The 17,425-nt window shown below is 47.1% G+C and overlaps 1 protein-coding gene across 3 annotated transcripts in view; it reads left to right on the top strand.

Annotated features, from left to right (window-relative positions):
• Window positions 1-17,425, top strand: part of dlgap1a (discs, large (Drosophila) homolog-associated protein 1a) — a 52,902-nt gene that overhangs the window by 10,898 nt on the left and 24,579 nt on the right. For all 3 annotated transcript variants that reach the window (XM_062481897.1, XM_062481898.1, XM_062481900.1), the window contains exon 2: window positions 4,903-4,987. The gene's annotated coding sequence lies outside the window, so the exon portion shown is untranslated. The remainder of the gene's footprint in view (window positions 1-4,902; window positions 4,988-17,425) is intronic.

Consider the following 17,425-nt stretch of genomic DNA (forward strand, 5'->3'; position numbering starts at 1 on the left):
TCTGTACATGAGTGTGTGTGCCTGTGTGTGCGCACCTGTGTGCATGTGGGCGTATGCTTGTCTGTGTGTGACAGCGTGCGTGAGCGTGCGATTGCTTACTTGTGTTGAGAGTGTGTGCTCGCTTGTGTGTCGGTGTGTGCGTGTCTGTGTGAGTGGAAGTTGTGAGGCATTTGTAATGATGATTAAGCCTCACGAGCATCTTCAGGGACCAGGGGGTCTTTCTGAGTGCCACCTCTACAGACTGTGTGTGGGGGGCTCAGTGCTCATTGAGATTCCTCCTCAGGAAGGGAAACGAGGCTGTGAGGGAGTGATAGAGTCATCCTGGATCATGTTTGTGCCTGTCTTTTTGTCTGTCTGCTTGTCTGTGTGTCCGGAGGATTAGGCAACAGGGATTCAGTAGGAGAACGTTGTGCCAGAACACCCACAATCCTTCTCACTCGTCCATCTTGCTGTCTCTCTCTCTCTCTCTCTCTCTCTCTCTCTCTCTCTCTCTCTCTCTCTCTCTCTCTCTCTCTCTCTCTCTCTCTCTCTCTCTCTCTCTCTCTCTCTCTCCACCGACTACAGGTTAAATCGAATAACCACAGTGTAGTCATCAAATGCATCACCCTCTCATGAGCCTCCTTGTAACATTATTTTGGTATCCATCTCCCAGCTAGGGAATATGCAATCATGGCCAGGCTCAGAAACATTTTCTGGTGGATTTATTTTTTTGCCGTGGTCCTTCCTATATTTGGCAGAGAGCTGGTGTTTAGGATTACAGAAAGCATTAGTTACAGATGATTAGCACCTTGCTCCAGGTTGGAAGGAACTGCAGTGAAATCCTTCCACATCCACTCAGCTAGGATGTAATTCTCGTTACCAGGGTGGGAGGGACTAAGTGACATCACTAGACATTGTGCTTATTACTTTCGCATTTCCAGGGGAGTTGTTTTTAAAAAATGAAGAATGCATTAGACTAAGAAGAAATATGTTACATACAGACTCTGGTCAGATAAACTTAAACACACTGGAACCTTCACGCTTCAGTCACACTAACACGCTTAACTAGCTCCCACAGTGCACTATAACTTGTCTCCATGCCTCCTCAGCGCCGTGAACTAATGGACCTCCAGCGTTCGCTCTGTATGCTGAAAAATAATCTATAGAGACGATGGAGTATCGACTATAGAGAGTGATGTCATCCTCCTCACTGCTGTGTTTTTGTCATGGTTATGACAGTCCTCTAGAACAGCCTACGTACAGCGCTTCACTTAATCTTTTAGTACAGCCTTTTGTTTTATGAAACTTCAAGTGTTATAAACCCCATCTTGCTGCAAAGTGTTTTATTATTGTGTTTGAGTTGAGTGAGTCGATCTTGTCAGTTGAGCGGAAAGTGCTGGTTTGCTACTGCAAATTAGATTTTGATCAGTATGTAGTACAATCCCAACTGTCAGCCACGTTCAAAACCTTCCCACTGGCAGGGATGCTGAGGTTTGTTTACTATGTTTGCTGCATAATATATTAATACCAAAGATAGAAAACAACCAGTTACTGTACGACTGTTACGGTTTTCCATATAAAAAATTTTCATTGTGTATTTGCAAAGCAGTTTGAGTCGTGAATGCGTAATCAGTACATTTTCTCAGGTAAGCTCTTGACGAAATGTATCAAAGTCCTGAAGTAATTCCTGGTGTGTGTGTGCAGCTGCTAGGTGATGCAGTGATCAGGCTTGATTCAAATCAGCCAGTTTGTAATCGGAAGACAGCAGTATTGTCTTCCTAGGAGAAACAGGGGTACCATGTGTTCAGCAGCAGCAAAAATGACAAATCCTCTCTGACAAGCAAATTAGTTGAGAAAACAGCCTCACAAATCACTTGGCGATGAGTAAGCGATGCCTCCGCCATCCTGAACATAGGGGGGAACAACGAGGCGCGGTTCACCAGCATAATGACCGCCCTCCCCCCGCCCTCTCAACCAAACTCCTCTATCAACGTCTGACTCCCCTCAAAGTCTCAGTTTGACTTTCACCGTCTCGGTTTGTTTGTTTGTGTGGGGCCTAGTTTATCTGTAGGTCTTAACATTACAGCATGTCTGCAGGCAGTTCTCCTCTTCCTTTGATGTTCTCTGCCTTCTCTGCTCTTCATCTCTGCTCGCCTGGCCTTGTAGCTAATAGTCTAAAATTACTTTTTAATTAACTTTCAATATCATCACCCACCTTATGCTTTCTTTGGGCCTCGCTAAGGCTATCTTAAACCCTGTTGCCGAGGGAGACTCCATTTCAAACCCTCGTGACAGCCGGTGTGATGTCACCTGGTCATGTCACCTGGGCCCGTGTACTCAGTGGAGGAACACCGTGAGAGAGGATTAAGATGATACAGCAGTTCATATCCAGCTTAAGCCGAGGGCCAGAGGAAAAGCGTCTCTGTTTCCTCTTTGCCTCCTTCCTTACTCTTTTTGTTGTTGGTCATGTTACAAGAGGAGCTTACACCACCTGTAAGTGTTTAAAAAAAACGACCCCCAATTTTTTCTCCTTCCTTCGTTGTTCTCCATGGAAACGTGTCTTAACTGTGGCATACGGAGGGTTCAGATAGACTGCTTCCATAGCTGAGTGAAATTGAATCTTCGACGTTCCTCCAAATCTGAACATATTGCATTATCCACCCGTAGTCATTTGTTCTCTGTGCCTGAGGCTGTGCCCGACATCAACCAGCCTCCGTGCTTCTTCTCCTCCTCCCCAGCCCCAGCCCCATCCCCTCCTCCTCCTCCTCTCCATCCCCTCCTCCTCCCCATCCCCTCCTCCTCCACCTCTCCATCCCCTCCTCCTCTCCATCCCCTCCTCCTCCTCTCCATCCCCTCCTCCTCTCCATCCCCTCCTCCTCTCCATCCCCTCCTCCTCCTCCTCTCCATCCCCTCCTCCTGTCCATCCCCTCCTCCTCCTCTCCATCCCCTCCTCCTCCCCATCCCCTCCTCCTCCTCCTCTCCATCCCCTCCTCCTCCCCATCCCCTCCTCCTCCTCCTCTCCATCCCCTCCTCCTCTCCATCCCCTCCTCCTCTCCATCCCCTCCTCCTCCTCCTCTCCATCCCCTCCTCCTCCCCATCCCCTCCTCCTCCTCCTCTCCATCCCCTCCTCCTCTCCATCCCCTCCTCCTCCTCTCCATCCCCTCCTCCTCTCCATCCCCTCCTCCTCTCCATCCCCTCCTCCTCCTCCTCTCCATCCCCTCCTCCTCCTCCTCTCCATCCCCTCCTCCTCTCCATCCCCTCCTCCTCTCCATCCCCTCCTCCTCCTCCTCTCCATCCCCTCCTCCTCCCCATCCCCTCCTCCTCCTCCTCTCCATCCCCTCCTCCTCTCCATCCCCTCCTCCTCCTCTCCATCCCCTCCTCCTCTCCATCCCCTCATCCTCTCCATCCCCTCCTCCTCCTCCTCTCCATCCCCTCCTCCTGTCCATCCCCTCCTCCTCCTCTCCATCCCCTCCTCCTCCCCATCCCCTCCTCCTCCTCCTCTCCCACCCATACGTGCCACTCCTCTACAATCCTCCATGGATTTTCTTCTGTTCTTGCTGTGACTAGTTTAATATTCTCTTACTTACTCCAAAGTCATGTCGTCTGGGGCCGTGTGTGAGTGTGTGCGCATGTGTGTGCGTGTATGAATGTGTGTGCTTGTATGTGTGTCCGTTTGTGTGCACGCACATTAATGTTTGTGACTGTGCGCAAGCGTGTATCTGCATGTGAAGAGTGTGTGTGCGACACATAAATAATCTCCATCAATCATAGTTGTTGAGGCTATTGTTATTGTCCCTGGCTATGGAAGAGGCATAACAATAAGCACTGTGAATGGCTTCTCCCAATACGCCTGCTGTCTGTGTACAGTCTATCATGAGTGTGGCAGGCCCGGCGATGAGACACAGTCCACCTCCTCCGACCTGATTAGATCAGTCCCAGTCCTATTGTGGATGGTGCTCACGGTGTTGCAGACTAGCCATACCGAGTTAAGAACTATGAGAGATGAAATGGTGGTTTCTTTTTACTTCACTTTATCAATCCCTAAAGAAATTCAAGAATATCTTGATATTGTAGGTTGAAGTCTTAGCCTGCTACAGGATGTGAATCCTGTGTTTCAGTTATCTCATTCCTACACATGGGCATCAGGTATACCTGATACAAGTGACCGGTGTCAGCAGTTTGGTGTCATTTTACAGAAATCAATTCAGAATTGAAATGAAAAGGAAAAAAATGGTAGGTGAACCGTCTTGGTCCTGACTGTGTTAACACAAATTCTCTATTTTCTTTTGTATCGCCCTGTCACTCGGTCCATCTCTCTCGAAGTGAATGCCTCTGTTTCTGATTGTAGCATGTTTTTGTTGGCGGGTGGTGGTTTGGGAGCAGACAGAATCACAGCACACACCATAAGTTTGCCTCATCTGGGAAATCAGCCCTGCGTTAAGCGAGTCATTACGGCGCCTCTCGCCCCGCGGTTTACGACTCTGTGTTGTGGTGCCTCATCAAAGATAACATCTAATGATCAAAGCCAATGATGCTTGTCTGGGTGAGGAACAACACTAGCATTGCAGCCTGTGTTACCTCCCCAGGCTAGATAATGGGGGGAGGTGGGGGGGATTTGAGAAAGAGAGATAGGAGGTAGGGAGGGAGAGACAGAGAGGGCATTAGAAAGAGAGAGAGATCTTGGTTTAATCAGGGATATTGTCCAAGATGGATTGTAGGTCAAACAAACCTTTTCTTTATAAACTTTATAGTTTGCGTTGTTGTGTCTTCTCTGTCCACTTGAACTCAAAGAAAAACGTCCAGTATTTCCCATATCTGGTCTCTTGCAGCGTTTCACAAGCACCACAGTATCTGACAAAGGCATTGGGTGAGCAAACAGATTATGAATAGTTTAATTAACTCCATTCATCTCTTATGTTTCAGCGTTCTTCCTCTTAGTGCAAAGGATAGCTTCCAGGGATCTCCATGCCTTCCAGCCCTCTGCAGCAGTCAAACATGGGAAAGTGAGGTGGGTGAGTTTGGCCAAGGACTGTTTGACATCCGTTAGGTAAGGTATACCTACAGTACAGTACTATATTCTTCTGATTCATCTTCACACAGACTGGATTCAAACCGGTCCTGGTGATTCCCTTGGGAACTGCATGTCCCAGCGTGACTCCAATACTTCTAATGTATACCTGCATTCAACCACCCCACCAGTACTTGCTTCTATAGTTAGAAAAAGGTGTTGTTTTAGTATCATAAAAGACCATGACAGATACGGGGCTCAGAGACCATAGCACACACATGCTCACACGCACACCCCAGAGTCATCTTAGCGTAACACTCCCAAAACCTTCACGTCACAAACAGACAGAGAAGCAGAGCAGACAGGCAGATGGCTGACCTGGCGGTCAGAGCTGTCGCTTTGAGCCACTGTTCCCAGGGAGCAGGAGACAACAGGAGCAACTCACTTGCTGGGGAAGGCCTGGCCCGCCTGGCTCTTCACTGGCAGGCAGGCAGGCAGGAAGGCAGGCAGGCAGGAAGGCAGGCAGGCAGGCAGGCAGGCAGGCAGGCAGGCAGGCAGGCAGGCATAGAAGTTAGTGGAGGCAGTCAGTTCAACCACGCAAGCAGGGCAGGGAGACAGACAGGGCAGGGAGACAGGCAGAGCAGAGAGAGGAGAGCAGGGAGACAGGCATGCAGGGAGACTGGCAAGGCAGGGAGAGGAAAGCAGGGAGACAGGCAGGGCAGGGAGACAGGCAGGGCAGGGAGAAAGCCAGGCCAGCAGGGGAGATAAGAGTGATTATTTTCCATTGAGTTTGAAGACCACCAAGGAGCAATCAGACTACACCACAGCTCTCGCTCCTCTCCCTCCATCTCTCGTTTTTCCCTGCTCTGGGCCCCTGCTCTGGGCCCCCTGCTCTGGGCCCCCTGCTGTGGGCCCCCTGCTCTGGGCCCCCTGCTCTGGGCCTCCTGCTCTGGGCCCCCTGCTCTGGGCCCCCTGTTCTGGGCCCCCTGCTCTGGGCCCCCTGCTCTGGGCCCCCTGCTCTGGGCCCCCTGCTCTGGGCCCCCTGCTCTGGGCCCCCTGCTCTGGGTCCACTACTCTGGGCCCCCTGCTCTGGGCCCCCTGCTCTGGGTCTCCTGCTTTGGGTCCCCTGCTCTGGGTCTCCTGCTCTGGGTCCCCTGCTCTGGGCCCCCTGCTCTCGGTCCCCTGCTCTGGGCCTCCTGCTCTGGGTCTCCTGCTCTGGGCGCCGTGCTCTGGGTCCCCTTCTCTGGCCCCCCTGCTCTGGGCCTCCTGCTCTGGGCCTCCTGCTCTGGGTCTCCTGTTGACCTTGTTGTAATCTCCCTCGTTCTGCTAAATGAACAACATTAAACTGGTTCTGCTTCATATCTGCCTCAGCACTTCCATAAGCCTATCCAGTTTAGTTTGGAAGAGATAGGAGGAGGAGGAAGACAAATTCTCGCTTCCAGCGTTTGTAGTGGGGAGTTTAAGCATGTGTGTGTACAGTATGTGTGTGTGTGCGCGTATTGTGTGTGTGTGTGTGTGTTATAAGTGTACCAGAAGGTGAGAAACATATTGCTGAAAAGCACTCACTTGCCTGAGGCAGAAACTATTCTCATTAAAAATGGATGATAAATTGTGTGGATATTATCTCCCCCCTCTATTTTGGGTGTTTTTGTAACAAAGGGCTTTGCTGTGGGGAGGAGTGGAGATCAGCTGGTACAGATAGTACAGATAGGTGCCATCTAAGCGCTCACCTGACTGTTTCATGGGATGATAAACACAGTTCTAGTCCCTGGACCACATTTGTATGTTTGGTTTGGGTTGGTGTTAACGCTACTTGTTTGTTTCTAAACATCCACACATTTCACAGCAGAAGTATACACCATCACATGCCTAACTGTACACAACATCCTTGGTCATAAAGTACATTGGTTTAGAGCAGGGTTCTCCAATCCTGGCCCTCGAGGGCCGCTGTTGTGCATGTTTTCGATGTTTCCCTGCTCCAACACACCTGATTCAAATGAATGGGTCGTTATCAAGCTCTGTGGAAGCCGGGTAACGACCATTCATTTGAATCAGGTGTGCTGGAGCAGGGAAACATCTAAAACATGCAGGACAGTGGCCCTCGAGGACCAAGATTGGAGAACCCTGGGTATGAGAGGATAAACACAAGCCTTAACAGACCCTGTGTCATAGCCAAGAACGGAAGTTCAGAGAACAGATGAAGTCATGATGCCTTGTTGTGCATTATAATCAGCAGCATAAATATTGCGATGTGATCGCTGCTCATTGGACTCCTAATAACGGATGTCCCCCTCGTGATCTAGTGCTCACTTAGCGAGACGTATCAGCAGGAGGAAGTCTAAATCGGACCCACAGAGAGAGACGTAACACCAAGTGATGGGCCTGCTGCTGCAGTCAGACCACGGAGGGATGTGGGATGGAGGGATGGCTAAAAGGAGGGAGAGTGGCGGAGACACAGGTTGCGTCGCTCCTGTGTCGTGGGAGATGACGGGAGATGGACGGGGGTGGGGGTCACCGTCCGTGGAGAGCTCACAGCTGCAGAAAGGACAACACGAATTACCTGCGTGGATGAGGCCTGGCGTCATACTCCATCAGGGATAAACGGAGGAGACATCAGCTGTGGGAGACCAGCCAGTCAGAGAGAACACACGCACACACACACCCTAACACACACACACCCTAACACACACACCCTAACACACACACCCTAACACACACGCCCTAACACACAAGCACACAAAAAGGGATTTCAATACAGGCAGATGATTATTAGAATCATTGTATGAACCTATTTCCATCCGCAGGTGATTAGTGATTCCTCGGAAAAGGATCAGAACAATGTCTCAGTGAACGACTACATCATAAGTGGTCGATAGGCCTGTGCGCAATAGTGTGACCATGACTGTCTGAACATCAATGCCTCCAGGGAGGTTAGTCCACGGCTACAGCCTCCCTCCACAGCTTCTTACACGGCAGGCAGAGGCAGCACTGCAGTACAGTCTACATGTGAGGGAGTCAGGTGGCTGAGCGGTTAGGGAAGCGGGCTAGTAATCAGAAGGTTGCCAGTTCGAATCCCGGCCGTGACAATTGACGTTGTGTCCTTGGGCAAGGCACTTCACCCTACTTGTCTCGGGGAGAATGTCCCTGTACTTACTGTAAGTCGCTCTGGATAAGAGCGTCTGCTAAATGACTAAATGTAAATGTGAAGAGTCACGAGCCCGCCATGCTGTGGCTCCTGCCTATTGTGGTCCCCAGGACACGGTGTCTCTGCCGTGGAGAGATAGTGGTGAACCAGCCCGGTGAAGTTGAAGAAGCCCCTGCAGTCAACAGAGATGAGAGGAGAAAAGGAGGAGCGAGGGGGGAGGAGGGCTGCGTACGGGAAGCTCAGCGAGGGAAGGGAGGGTGAGAGGCGCCAAAGGGAGGAGGATGGAGGCGAGGAGGACGGTTGTGTATCTAGAGGGATTTGGTATATAAACATGTCCCTGTGGGGGTGTGATTGTAACTGGGTGTCCCCGCCCCTCTTCCTCCTCTCTTCCTCCCTGAGGGAGTCAGGCGGCTGAGCGGTTAGGGATTCGGGCTAGTAATCAGAAGGTTACCGGTTCGATTCCTGGCTGTGCAAAATGACGTTGTGTCCTTGGGCAAGGCACTTCACCCTGCTCGCCTCGGGGGAATGTTCCTGTACTTACTGTAAGTCGCTCTGGATAAGAGCGTCTGCTAAATGACTAAATGTCTAAATCCTCCTGGGTTTGTCATTCAGCTGTAATTAAGACACTAAAGGACTCCCGGGCCACATTAACTAAAGGTAACCACACACACACATACTTGCAATGTCACACACATGTGTACTTTCACATGCACACAACGTAGCTCACACAAGCATGCATGTCAGAATTTACAAACAGACACATATATCTCCCCCCTGCATCCTTCTAAATCTTATGCATGCTTATGCCTGGGGACAACTCTTTATTTAGTCCTTCAAAGAACATGAAGCGTTTACACAACAGGGCAGAGAGAGTACACAGTCGCTAGGTTTGCAACATCTAGCCAGAGGAGATGTTAATTATTATGCTGACCAGCGCAAGATTATACATGGAAGGTTGCTCTCGTCTAGCTTTATTTATGAACCACGTTCTGTTCTTAGGATTATTCAGCATACAACTAATGGCCTCCTTGTTTGTTTTCCTCAAGTGCAGCATCGTACAGTACGGATCTTATAATGATTGATTTGTACTCAGTCTGACTTAGATAAATCACTTCCTCTGTAATTGATAGGGTGGTACAGTTTGTATTGAGTACCAATAAGCCAAGTACCAGTAAACCAAACAGTATTGTGGCATCAGCCGAATGTGCTTGAGGACAACAGGCTTTTGATATTTTCTGCTCTTTGTTTTAGTGCGGGAAACAAAACTACAGAAGTTCAGCGAAGCTTGAGTTTGCCCTTAGAGGATATATTAGAAGTTCTCTCTCTCACACACACACATACTCACAAAAAAACACACACTGACAAGGTGGAAAGCTCTCAAATCGAGCAATGTAGAAAGAGGAAGTTTGTACATCCACCGTAAAAACCCTGTCACTCCAGGGGGGGGGGGTGATCCACGAGGGGACATATCTGACGTGGCTGTGAAGATAATTACGCAATCTATGAACCCGGTGTAAATCTGTATGTGTGATATCTGCGTCTCACTCAGATGCTCATTCTGAGCATCCACCTTACACCTCCCACTAGCCATCCCTCTGACGCCAGCTGCTGCAGGAAATACATGCATATACTTGGCAACGATCTTAATAGGTGTACTGTGATTGAAACTGAGATCCATTACATAACAAGGGAAGGTGTGAGAGGGAAGGGGGAGGAGGGATCTTGGGGGAAGGTTGGGGGCTTGGGCTGGGACCAGCAATGAGGGCTAGGGCTGGAACCGAAGCAGAGGCTGAGGCTGGGGCTCATGTGGAAGTGATGCTGGCTCGAGAGGCTGGAAGGAGCGGGGTCTGAAAGTGCTGTTGTCTGCGTGAGGAAGGAGCCCTAACCCACGCTCTGCTCTACAGGCTGAGCTGAATCATAGGAGTGAGGGGGCGAGAATATGAATGCTCTCTCTCGCTTTCTAAGTCTTCCTCTCTCTCTCTCTCTCTCTCTCTCTCTCTCTCTCTCTCTCTCTCTCTCTCTATTTCTCTATCTCTGTCACGCTCTCTCTCTCTCCTCAAAAAGAGTCTGAGTTTCTGACGTATCCATCTGTGATGCCTGTAGCAGATTGTGCTTCTTTTTTTTCACACCGTCTAATTTTAAAGTGGTGGTCCATGTGTTATGGGATACCAATGTGACGTTTACTGTCGGAAGTGACGTCATTGTTGACCTCTGACCCTCAGACAGGACTTCCAAAACAGTGTAGACGCACAGCCCTGAACGCCTTTCCTCTCTGAAACTAAACATAAAGAGACTGGAACAAGCTGCCAGTCAGTGACTCATAGATTAGAGTAATCAGGGTAGATAAAGTTCATACTTTATCTTGCAGTGTGTTAGTCAGACAGTACATGGTGATGAAAACACCAGAAGGGCTGGACAGTAGGTGTGTAGTTCATTTGCAGGTGACATTGTTGGCTGGCCTAATGAAGTCATCTGGAATGAATGTTGCTGGTCAGGTCAGGGCTGTAATTGCCACAGAGTGGAACACAGTCTGGCTTTCTTATGTAATGTTAGACCTATACTGAAATAGAGAAAAGCGAAAGAGAGAGGGAGTGTGTGTGTGTGTGTGTCTGTGAGAGATGACTTTAGTGGCGTCCTCGTGTCGATGTTGTCCTTGTGGGATTTCTCGAGCCCACAGACAGATGGAGGAGACTTAGCTGTCTCTAGCTGGGTATCTATTCTCCTCATCACCTCTCCTCCCCTCCACCCCACTCCTTCACTGCCCCCGTATCCCCTCATCTCACTCTCTACTCCTCTCTCTGGTCATCACCTCTCCTCCCCTCCCCCCCACTCCTTCACTCCCCCTGGCCTCTGCTTATTTTCGAGTCAGTCCGTAAGTCGTTCCTCTAGTCTCTCCTCTCCTGTTCTCTGTCTGTGCATGCCATCTCTGGAGGGACCAGCCCTGAGATGTCCTAGTGTTGGCTGGTTGTACAAGTGATACAGTGGCCTACACTCTGGTGGACAGTTCATAGGAAAACCTCACAAGAGCTCTCTTTGGAAAACAGCTAGCAGTAGAGTCACTAAGGACAATGATATATGTTTGTTTTGTTTTGGTGTTTTGGTATTATTGGAAATGGTTTTGAGAAAATGCTGCCCATAAACAACACAAATGACTAGAGTTGGCCATTACAGAGTATAAGTCATGGACTTGGAAGGAAAACACAATTGTACAGTACCCTTCCAACTGTCGTGTCTCGTCAGTGTTCTCCAAGTTCATTGTGCAAGAGGGGTCAGCAATAAAAAGGGAAGATGAATTGGAAGGCAAAGATTATATTATTCGATTATATCCACTTACATCATGTCTATCATAGTAGGGGGTAGGCTACTCCCTGGAAGAATGCGTTTTATGAAACAAAAAATAAAATCAATATCAAATTGTACACGGTTTCATCTCTACTGTAGATGCCACATTCTATTGCAGAAATACCGAACCACCTCAGCATATGTTACTAGCTCCACAATAAAAAAAAAGTGATTGATTTCACAATTTTTTCACATGAAAAAAGGGTTGACTTTGGCGGATTGGATGTACGTGGGGAAGCGCTGCCTTCCTTCGCTACAGCATGCATGACAATGAGGCAGGGAGCAACGAGTGAAATCCCATGACGGGAAGACCAAACAGACAACATGGGGGAGAAGGTAATGGTGGAGGATGGAAGCAGCGCAGAACAGTAAGATAATCGAGGGCGCGAGTGTGTGCATGTGTACTACTTTGTAGTGCAGCCTATCGCAGCTAAACCTATGGGCTGAGTACACACAGCGATGGGTGATATGACGCGCGCTGCCCGAGTGCCATGCCTGAACTAGACTTCGGTCAAAAACGTTTACATTACATGAATAGACGTACTGACCTTGTGACTTCATAAGGGATGGATTACATATTTAATATCAAATAACACATTGATTACGTTTTTCATTTATGTGGCTCAAAATTCAACTTTAGTCCAACCTCTTCATCTATCTGTCTCATCTAGTTGTAAAATACTCTATCTCTCTCTGGTACAGTAGGCTATCTGTGCTACTCTAACGCTACAGGCTACTAGTGTGTGCTAAGATTAGCATGGTGCCTGGCTCCTCCAGCCCAGGCCTCATCCCTGCCCTACCCTGTCTGTGCTGACAGTGATGCTCACAGACAAGGCGGTCATGGGAACTCAGCTCCGTGGAAACGCTTGATCGCTTGCATTCCCATGAACTGGCTCTCAGACGCCCATCTAAGACGGCTTCAGCTGCGTCGGGGCGTCCATGTTCTTGACTATGATATGATACCCACAGTGAAAGTGGATGAATCATTCATGGCCAACACGTTTCTGGAGACCATCGTCCGCTGTAGCAGTGGGCTTGGAAGTAGAACCCTGTAAACTCAGGAGCATCACTGATGTCTCCAAGAGTGCACAGAGCTTGATCCAAACACGCCACTGCTGAGGTGAAGCTGAGAGAGAGCGGAAGAGAGGGTTTTAGCCCTTCCACTGCCCAACCAACTACTCTAGCTCCACTCGACCATAGACTCCAGATCACTCAGGAACTTCCTCACAGGGAACAAGAGAGGAACAGAAAGTCTCTGAATGAATGAATCTACCCAGTATGTAAGTGGTTTCCTGAGTGGGCTCTTCAGCACTGATTGTGCACAGAAGCCATGTTCTTCCAGTGTGTCACTGCACATCCATCCATTAACAAGCTGTTGGTTGAGGTTGAGGGAATGTTTACAGCAATTCTGTAACTCTTGTCTTGTTCAATTTCTGATTTATAACATCCATTTGTTACCATGGAGACACATCCTTCTTTTCTTTAGTGATATTCCTAAAGCAGCAGACATTCTAGCCTGTTCCACAGTGCACACACATGTGCATGCAGCACACATACACACACACACAAACACAGTAAGCACACACAGATTTGTCTCTTGACAACAGCGGCATATGCTTTCAGCCCAGCTGTTCACCTCCAGCTGCACACTTCAGAATAAGCACAGTCACATAGTGTCAGAATGAACGCTTCTGTTACACCCTCCATTCTTGAAACGAGCTTGTAACAAAAACAAACGGTTTTCCAGCGCATGAAGCGTGAACAATCCTGACTGCAGCACTGCTGTCAATCAATACAGATGCAGATCTATTACACAAACAAAACCTTAGTTTTGTTTGTGTATCTATGGAATGATTTCAAGATTCCCTCTTTATTATGCTTTATTCAACGCTTGGCCACACCACATTATGGATATATGTTATATTCAATGTTTTTTTTTTTATCTGTTGAAACTTAAGTTTCCTACAGGTCTAATGATAATCTAGGGCTCAGGTGAGCAAGAAAATCAGAATAAATTTGATTCACACCCTTTACACACACCGAATCTACAGACAGTAATTCACATTACAGTTTTTCTCAATTGTTTACACACAAATACTGGTACTGACACAATGACACAATGACCACAACATGTAACTCATGCACCAACCCCATGAACCAATTCTGCTAAACTACAAGCACAATTCCTGCTTTACACTCAAATTGCAGTTCTAAAACACACTTTTTTCAAAACACTACACACAATTCTCTGCATTTGGCACAATTTTCATGAAGAAAATCTTTTGTTTTCACAAGGAACACACTGCCATTCAAATACGCACACTGACTCATCGCATGGACAAATACCTGTCACACAGTTTTACAATTAGCAATCAGAGGTTTAGAATAAAAGGGCAACAGGTGACCTTTTCTGTTTTTGAGCAATGGATGCCAACATTGGAAACAGAGGCAGAGGAGTGAGAGTAAGAGGAGGAGGACGGGGAGGACGAGGATGAGGAAGGCCAAGGACCATAATCTCTGATGAGATCCGAGCCGCTTTGGTTGACCATGTAGTCAACCATGGTTTAACAATGAGGGAGGCTGGGCAAAGAGTACAGCCAAATTTGAGCAGGTAGCATCTGTAACACTGTAGCATCCATCATCGGGACTTTCCGAAATGAGAATAGGTAAGAAATCTACTCTCACTACAAAATTGCAGTAGGCCTACTGCATATCAATACAGTACTCAATAAGTACAGTAGTAAAGTATTGCCTGTGGACTGTTCTGTAGGACTGTAAAAATAAAGTATGTTTCAAGTATTTGGAAAATGTATTCCTACTTTGTATTCCTACACAGTATTTACAGTATTTTACTATATGTTTGGCAGAACTGAAAGATTACCAACACAAGGTGGTCGGGAACGTCTTCTGTCTCCTGAACAGGAAACTGAAATCATGAACATGGTCCTAGAAAATAACGCCATAACATTACGGCAAATACAAAGAAAAATAATAATAATGTAACTGTATACACTATACAGTAAATTATTCTGTTGTTTTGTATGTAAACCGCTGTATGTGCAACTTTGTGTTGGTTGGGATGTACACTGTGTACATATATGTAAAATATATTTGTTACCGTGTATTTCTGTGTTCTGAGTATAAAAACAATATTCTCAAATATTTTACAACACACTTATGTATGTACTGTCTGTAGTAAATGTAACACTGAACAAAAAAAGGCCTAACTCACTATGATAAATGAAGAAGAAGTGTTTTCCATTCATCATAGTGTTTTACATTGAGCACATCAGTGTTCAAATGGTTCTTATAAATGTCTATTCATATGATGGTTTGTGTTTGTCATTTGAAAACAAAATACCATTTTGAGATTAAATAACATTGTTTTGAATGTTAAGTTTAATTTAGCAGGAGAAGTGAGGGGTTTTGCCCATTGTGTGTGTGTTTTTTTTATTTGTGTGTAGAGTTCTGAGAGTATGAGGTATGCATTCAGAAAATGTGTGTAACCAATCGAGAAAAACTGTAACACATGCTGGGATTGGGGCAGCAAAGATCATACATAGAGCAAACTTGTGGAATATGAATACAGAAGCCAGTAAAGAGAGTGTGTCATCTCTCCTCCTGCGCTGGCAAGAATCTCTGTGACTCAAAAAACCCTTTTGTTTGCAGGTTTCCTGACTGCCCAAAATAACCTGATCTGAGCTGATTTTCTATCCTCCTACACACACATCATCAAACTGCCTGGCACATGAGCCTCTGAACAGAGAGAGGAGAGAGATAGAGAGAGAGAGAGAGAGAGAGAGAGAGAGAGAGAGAGAGAGAGAGAGAGAGAGAGAGAGAGAGAGAGAGAGGAGGGGAGAGAAGAGAGAGAGGAGGGGAGAGAAGAGAGGGAGGGGGGAGAGAGGAGGAGTAGAGGGGGATGGTGGATAGAGGAGAGAGAGAGAAAAAAAGGGAAAGAGAGGGAGGAAAGAACAGAACAGGAGGGTTTGGTTGTCAATCCGATCCGTTTCTGACGTCCTTTAGGGAGATGATTGTCCAACACTAACATGCACTATGTTGTGGTGAATAGCTCTTTTTGAACAGTTATGTAGTGTATGGGATTGTCAGTTTCAGAGTCAGTTGGTTTTCTGACCCCAGACGTACTGTAATAACAACTCAGACCTCTAACAGGGCTTACAGTTCTATCTGTCTCTCCATCATGCCAGAGACAGCAGCTTACTTTGGCTTTTTGGAATCCACAAAACAGAAAATCATGGATTTTTCTTTCCTTTGCCCGGAACCTTCAGAGCAACACACTGTGTGTGTGTGTGCGCGCGTGTGTACGTGTCTACACGCATGTGTGCGCGAGTGTGTGTGTGTGTCTGACTGTCAATAATTGTGTGAGTCTTCATCAACACATTGAAGGAGCAGGAGTGTTGGGGGAGCTGGTACCAGACCAGTCAGGGCAGCAGTCTTGGTACTGTGTGTGGAGCCTGTAGACGATAGATCTCTGTCACTTCAGAGCACACATGGAGAGAGATCCAATTTCCTTGTCCAGTGACTTCCTGTGACAGCCTAGATATAATGGTTGTCATGATTCGCTCACTGGTGTTTTTTATTTTTTTACTTGTGTCACTTCTATAGGTCATGCTTTCCAGAATGGGGTAGATTGTGTCCACGGTGCTATTTGTAGAATCGGAATACCTACAAATGGCAAACAGACCATTTATTTCTGTAGGTTTGCCCCTGGCAGACGGCAACATGTACTGTCGAGTATTCCTTGATGTTTCGATGCGCGGATAAGCTGCTCTGTATGAATGATCGGTCCTTGCTCCTGACTGAGGTCAATGGTGGGGAAGGCGGTAGAAGAAAAGAATGGTTTCCGCCCTTCATTTCCAGTTGTGCATCAGCTAAATGCAAGTGAGGCCAGCTGTCAGTGTAGGCTTCTTTGTCTCCCTGTCAGGCTGTCATGTGTGAGCAGGCGGTGAGAAGAGGTGAGCTAAGCAATACGAGACAAGAGCTCAAAGCAGCCGGCGAGCATGACCTCCACTTGAAACATAGTCTGCGTGCCTCTGTCTGTTTGTCTGTCTGTCTGACAAGGCTGTAATACCGCCTGCCTAGCAAGCAGACCTCCCCCCTCCCTCACATAATACTGGTCCAGAATTAGAATTCCTCCATTGTGCTTCTTTCGAGGGCTGTTTTGAATACTTGAGTGTGTGTGTGTGTGTGTGTGTGTGTGTGTGCGCGCGTGAGAAGTTTTGTGTGGCACTAAAGCCACTTTTTCTCTGCCCTCTCTCTCTCTTTCTCTCTGTCGTTCTATCTTTCTTTGTCTTTCTATCTCTCACACACATGCGCCCTCCTTTTTCTTCCTTTGGCTTAACACTAATGTGTTGGTGTGCATCTAGATGTGTGTGTACATCTGTGTGTGTGGGTGTGTGTGTGTACTTGTGTGTGTAGTGACCCTCTTCCCTCAGAGACTAATTACCCACCAACCGTGACCACCCTCATTATAGGTTATGAAACAGACAGATGGGTGACTCTCTCACCACCCCTGTAGTGATTAAACAGAATGTTAGCTAGCTACACCTTGCTCTCAACAGTAAGGCCTACTTGGATTACTAAAAACTGAGTTTTCAGGTTTAGTTGACAAGGTGCTGATGTGATAATATTTTAGAATATGTAAAATTATAAATGTAAATTAACTGCAATTCAATTCAGGTCACTTTAATAACCCCAAAATAAATTCAAGTTCAGGTAACTCCATGTGCAGTTATAGAATAAGTAATCAAATAAGTAGGGCCTAACAAAAACAAAGGTAACACAATATTACTGTGTATAAATAATATATACACAATTGCAAAACTGACTATCAAAAAATGAGGCCACTGACCCTGCTTTGGAATAAAACGTTGTAATGTTTCTATAAATATACGTTGAATTAAAAAACTGATTGTATGCACTGTTGTTTGAGA

This window comes from Osmerus eperlanus, chromosome 16 (genome assembly GCF_963692335.1).
Source record: "Osmerus eperlanus chromosome 16, fOsmEpe2.1, whole genome shotgun sequence".
In the NCBI taxonomy this organism is placed as follows: Eukaryota; Metazoa; Chordata; class Actinopteri; order Osmeriformes; family Osmeridae; genus Osmerus; species Osmerus eperlanus.